Below are 6,000 nucleotides of genomic sequence, written 5' to 3' on the forward strand. Positions count from 1 at the left end.
CACTGAATCACGCAACGTTCCAAATTCACTTTTATAACATACAATGGGTTCTGCATTCAAAATGAAAAATCAAGGTTTCATATACCAATTGTCATTCAAGCAAATTCTTTGATTTCCAATTGGACATTATTATTCTTGTTATCATTAATATTGTTACCATCGTCGTCATCACTACCATCATTATCATTGTCATCATGACCAGCACCACGATCATCATATATTATTATACCGTTATAATCATCATCATCATTATATTATCATTGTCGTCATTATCGTAATTACACATAAAAAAAAAGTTTCATTCTCTGATTGTACTTCTTTTATTTTGTTTTTTCGATATACAAAACCATAAACTAATATTCTCCTCTGGTTTGTTTAAGACACACGGTGTAACATATTTTTCTTCTTCTTCTTCTTCTTCTTCTTTCCGCACACAGTACGTATGCGTAAATTTCTTTCGCAATGCAACCGATCAGCAACGTCCTCCTTTCTCTCGTTTATAAACTCGGAATCGTAGGCATCGTTATCGTATTATTATCGTTATGTTAAGCTACAGTATGCATACCGAGTTCGTCGGACTATGCTATTGGAATATATTGTTATTCAATATATTATATAAACATGCAATATCGAATATCCTGCGTAGTATAATATAAAGAATAATTATACATATAAAGTATTATTCTGTCTGTGCGCATGAAATATACTATATGAACAATTCTCGGTCGCGTCGAATATCTTCTGAATTCTGACTCTCGGATTTGATTGAAAAATTTATTTTGACATACTTTTTTTTAACGTATGACTGATTGGAAAACATTTTTTTTGGTTATTTATGTTTTTTTTTCTACAATCACTGACTTTGAGTAACCAGTCGTTAAAGGTTTCGTAGAGTTACGAATTGCCAATTTATGACATTTTGTTTCTCGAAAATAACTTGCCCTCGGCGGATTTTTTCTTCGAATTTAATGCAGACGATTATAATTAGAACCATCAAAAATGGATTTAACTGTCATATTTAAATTATGAATAACTCAAGAAAAATTTCATCCCACATTTTATCGAAGGGTGAGAATTTGCTTTTTCTTGTTCTTATTATTATTATTATCATTATTATTATTATTATTATTTTCTTGAAAGAAAACACAAAACATTTTGTACTCGGGTTATTTTTTCTTAGAGCAAATCATCTTTGAGAAATAAGTATTATAGACAAGTATAATATAATTCTTCGAAATTTTTCGTTACGATTGGTTAATTAATTCTCAAGCCCAAAAAAACAAAGCTTTCAAATAGTTTTACGGTTAAAAATGTGCCGAAAAAATGTTCGAATCTGATTCAGAACGCTTCTGAGTTGAGTGAAAACCACCTAAATACACGAGCTGACATTACCGATGTCATTGATTCGAAAACATAAGATGTTCTGAAAATAAAGATATTCAATTGACGTTAATGCCTGATTATTAAACAAACAATTATTAAAAAGCTGAATGAACATGACTGGCTGTGTAAAGAATGAATATTTGAACAAATAAGCCTTAGTAAAAAAAAAATCGTTATTACGGAGACACATCGTTGCACTAAGTGTTGGAAGAGTTGAAATTTAGTATATATAGTGATAATATAATATAATAATTATTCATTGCTATTGGAAGTAAAATAGTTCAACAGTAAATCCAGCCAATTGAGACTATACTAATCGCAAATTGTTAAATCATAATAAATACGTCTTAACTTCCATAACACGATATGACGGTTATTTTACGCTACTTGTTTATATTATATATACATACATTAATTACAAGAACGCACTAAACACAAGGTGAACAACTTTCGTAGTTCATATTTTTATTGACTTGCATTGATTTTACATTGTTAGAGTAAAATAAAACAATTAAATGATTTTTTACATCAAATTTGGTGTAAATATATTGAACGTATTTCGCAAAATACATTATTGATGTATAATTAACGATTTTTCCCTCCTCAATTAGTGAAACCGTAATATTTACAGCTATCTATTATGGTTTAGCATGCACATGCTTCTGCGGTGATCAGCGAGTTACAATTTTGCAATCAGTACTGCCGCTATAATACAACAGAATGACGACATATCCTCAGTTGACCTCAAATGTTATAATCGTTACATTATACATGTATGTATGTTCATGTAATATAAGATATTTTTGGCGTAGGTGTTGAACTTTCAAGACAGATAGATACACGAAGGTACATAAAGTCCCACAGAGGTGGTTAATTTGCGTAATAGAATAAAATAAAGAGGTTCTGCATTTCAATATTACGTATGCAAGTAGGTTCACAAAAGGTATGCAATGTTTTATTCGAAACGCCTGAAGATGATTTCAAAGTCGCGTTCTACACCTCGAAAACGCGGCGAGCCAAAACTCCCATGTCGCTCAAGTGATCAGAATGAAACTTCGGCAAATGATGCCTTACTTTGGCAAAAAGTAGAGCGACGTTTTACTTTTTAAAAATTTTGAAAAAAATTTTCATCGATAGGTTATGACTCACTGAAATTGGGAAAATTTTCACAGTTGCATCAAAAGGATGGAACTATCCGGTTGGATGCCACTCGACGTTAATGAAACACAAACTTTGAGCCCAATCCCATAGGATTTGATGGTAAAATGACGGAATGACAGCTGATCTGGTATTCGATTACGAAGAACACCGACACCTCATTTTGGCAGCAAAAGAACTTCTAAAAATGGTCAATTTCGACGTTGATATCTCCAAATATCGAAGTCCACGTATCCTAAACGTGAAAAAGCCAAAATCTATACACGATTCTAAACAAAACTACTCCGATAGATTTTCATTTCTTTATGTTTGCATCAAATGAAAATGTATTGCAGTATTTTTGTTCAAAACCGCGTATATAAAATGGTGGGGCTTTTGAGGCATTTTTCACGTTCGCGATACGTGGACTTTGATATTTGAAGATACGTACATACGTCAACATCGAGATAGACCAGGACATCCCCTCAAGATGGCTCTTTACCAAAAAACCAACAGTCAAAGAGCTTTCAGACCTTCGAATCATTTCGGACTCTTCCCAAAAACGAACTAAATTATATCAGAGATTACAATAATTCTGAATAATGTGAAAAGACACTGGGTCAACGGATATTTTGAAAGCATTTTCGATTCTTAATGGAGAAGTTGAGGTTATGTTACGAAAGTGTGTTTCAACTATCATCAGGCTGAAGTTAGTAACATTAACGTATCGAAAACTCAGACCAATAAATCATCATTATTATGTAATTAAAGACAACGACTTTCATACAGATAAATTAAAAAAATTAAAGTATATTTTGCTAACCATGGTTTACTAAATCTCGGACGTTCCTAAACATGCGAAGTAGCGATTTTTCTTAAACATGCATCGTTACAGTAACGTTACTAACTTCACCCTCATGTAATTATTACAAACTTCAGAAGAACTGCATCATTCTATACCATCAAATGGTCTTCGAACGGGTTCGTAAAATCGATAAGTAATATATATGTTTTGATCGTATTAAAAAATTTCGCAAAAAGAGCACGATCTTCGACTACCATAAAAAGCTTCATTGTCAGTGTGTTTTGCGCCATAGTATACTTATTTAGCAAATCATCGGTTTCGTGTCTTTAATTATCTCGCAAAGAAGTGCTCTGCAATTCCGAGGGGGAATGCGTGAATGAAAAAGAGCATCGTAGTCACCGTCAATCGGCGACTGAATGCCGCATGTTGGGTGCTCGAGGCCAGGAGGCGTCGATGATTCGTAGTTCGACCCATCCACCCACCGGATTTCTAAATCCAGTCCTCTCAAGAGCACGCGTTGCATGGACACGCGATCAACTGGGTATGTATATTGCTACATAGCCGTACGGTAACTGCGAGAGATCAATACAAGAGTAGACGCAAAATTGGCCAAGAATCGCGATATAAGATGTGCGAAATCGCGTTTGTAGCATACAATGTGGTGCTTCGTTTGGTAGTAACGTTTATTTTTCGCTCCGACTTGAAAATAGTTTTTTCATTTAAATGAACGGGAGAAACGTCTTGTTTTCGAATTGTTACCACTCACCATCAGCCGCATTCAACGATAGTGACTTGATCCTGCAGGAAGCATTTTTTATAAAATCAAATTCTCTGGCAAAGTATTATTTGAATTTTTGCTCTCAAGTCAATCGTTTGCTTGCGGATGAATTTTTGCACATAATTGATTTTCAAACCTCATAACTTGTGAACCGGTGAAGATATAGAAATCGTTTTCTGTCTGAAAATATATTACTCAAATTTGTGCCGTAAAATAAGCATAAAAATACTTCACCTACTTGAGAGGGTTAATGATCGATTTTAAAATAAAACTGACTTTCGGATTTTATATCTCTTGAATCGCTTGCAGAATTACGGATTTCGCTCGCTGGACACTTTTGTAGAAAACTTATTTCTGTAAGCAAAGTGTATCCAAAATCAAGTCCGCATCATCAAATGCTGTTGAGTCGAACCAATAGAAAAAAAAAACTCATAATAATTTTCCCATGTCATATTTATGGGAAATTCACAAACTCCATGAGCGAAATTCGAAAATTGCATTCAAGATGGGAGACATCCTTTGGTGAGAACATCATTTCAAGTCTCTATTATAACCCAGCTTTTCGGGAGGAGCGAAAAAAAATTCCGCCTCCAATCAAAACACTTCATTTTTGTATACGCTCCGCTCGCAAAACGCAACAAGACATCTTAACTCTGGAAATAAGACGTAAAAAATCGTGACAGTGTAATAAAAAACGATCAAATCGAACGCGATTGAAGTTAGTAACGTGAACGTAGGTAAGGAAGTATTGAAGAAAAATTATAAAATTAAAATCCGACAATGACTTTCAAGATGTCGGTTTATTGAATTTCAGACTCTCCTAATAACGCAGTCGATTTTTCCTGAAAAAAATCGTTAAACTATTGTAACCGCAGCTTCAATTCTCGTGAAATCGAAGTGTTCGCGATTGAAAAAATGTAAAAAAAAAATGCTCGAGATCGATGAATCCAGTAAATTTTACCCACGATTTCGAGTTTCAAAGTCCGAGCGAAGGGATAACCGGCTGATGAACATGTTTAGCGGAAACAAAAGCTTATCGACAATAGCGTAAAAGAGACGAAAGGGTCTCTAGTAATTGTCCAAAGGCACCGAATGTTCCTAGATATACCGAAAACGAATAGTAGGAATTACTAATGCGACGAACAAGGTCACCCACACGGCGACACGAACGTCAGCGCAGCTCGCGGCTCGATTCAGCAGTTTCACCTGTGCCCACCTAAACACGCTCACATACGCCCCTCTCGCCCCGCGAAAGGAACCGGGGCTTATCTCACTCTTTCTAGCTCCTCAGGTTCAATTCTCGTCAGCGGTTGGAAGTCGTACCTACATACATTACATTGTACGAGATACACGATGCCATCCGCAATATTATTTCCGATGGAACTCACCTGGAAGAAGCGGAGACGAACTCGAAGACTTCGATTCCTGCGGTTTACCAAAACTGGGATAAAATATTTTTCGCACTTTTAACTGTAATACGTAAGAGATGTATATGCTGTATGTGTATGTATAATTACACTCACTTACGCACTGACTCACTTTTTCTCTCCCTCTCTCTCTCTCTCTCTCTTTTTCTTTCTCTATTATACAAGTAATATTGATATCGTTAATTACATTACTAGCATTATCATTGGTATCGTTTCTCTATCATAACTCACAGAGTAACAAAAATAATAATAAATCAACCACAATTAGTCAGCACCAAAAATCCGCGATCAATCCGCTACCTCTCGCAACTCTGTGCGAAAGTCAACTGCACACTAACGCCACCGGCATTTCACACTGTGTGTACCTACACTGTATTTTTCTCACTGCACGGAGAGAGATTGACGAGAGAAAGAGAGAAGTAGCGAGAAAAGCGGCGGGGCGGGGAGGGGGGGGGCGGGGCGGGATGGTT

The 6,000-nt window shown here is 35.5% G+C and overlaps 1 protein-coding gene across 2 annotated transcripts in view; it reads right to left on the bottom strand.

Moving 5' to 3' along the window:
• Window positions 1-5,687, bottom strand: part of LOC124416793 (protein numb) — an 87,644-nt gene extending 81,957 nt beyond the window's left edge. The window contains exon 1 of one of the 2 annotated variants that reach the window (XM_046898126.1): window positions 5,492-5,687. The gene's annotated coding sequence lies outside the window, so the exon portion shown is untranslated. Of the gene's footprint in view, window positions 1-5,234 lie in introns of both variants that reach the window. The other variant, XM_046898125.1, reaches the window with a different exon arrangement.
• Between the last annotated feature and the right edge of the window lie 313 nt (window positions 5,688-6,000).

This window comes from Diprion similis, chromosome 3 (genome assembly GCF_021155765.1).
Source record: "Diprion similis isolate iyDipSimi1 chromosome 3, iyDipSimi1.1, whole genome shotgun sequence".
In the NCBI taxonomy this organism is placed as follows: Eukaryota; Metazoa; Arthropoda; class Insecta; order Hymenoptera; family Diprionidae; genus Diprion; species Diprion similis.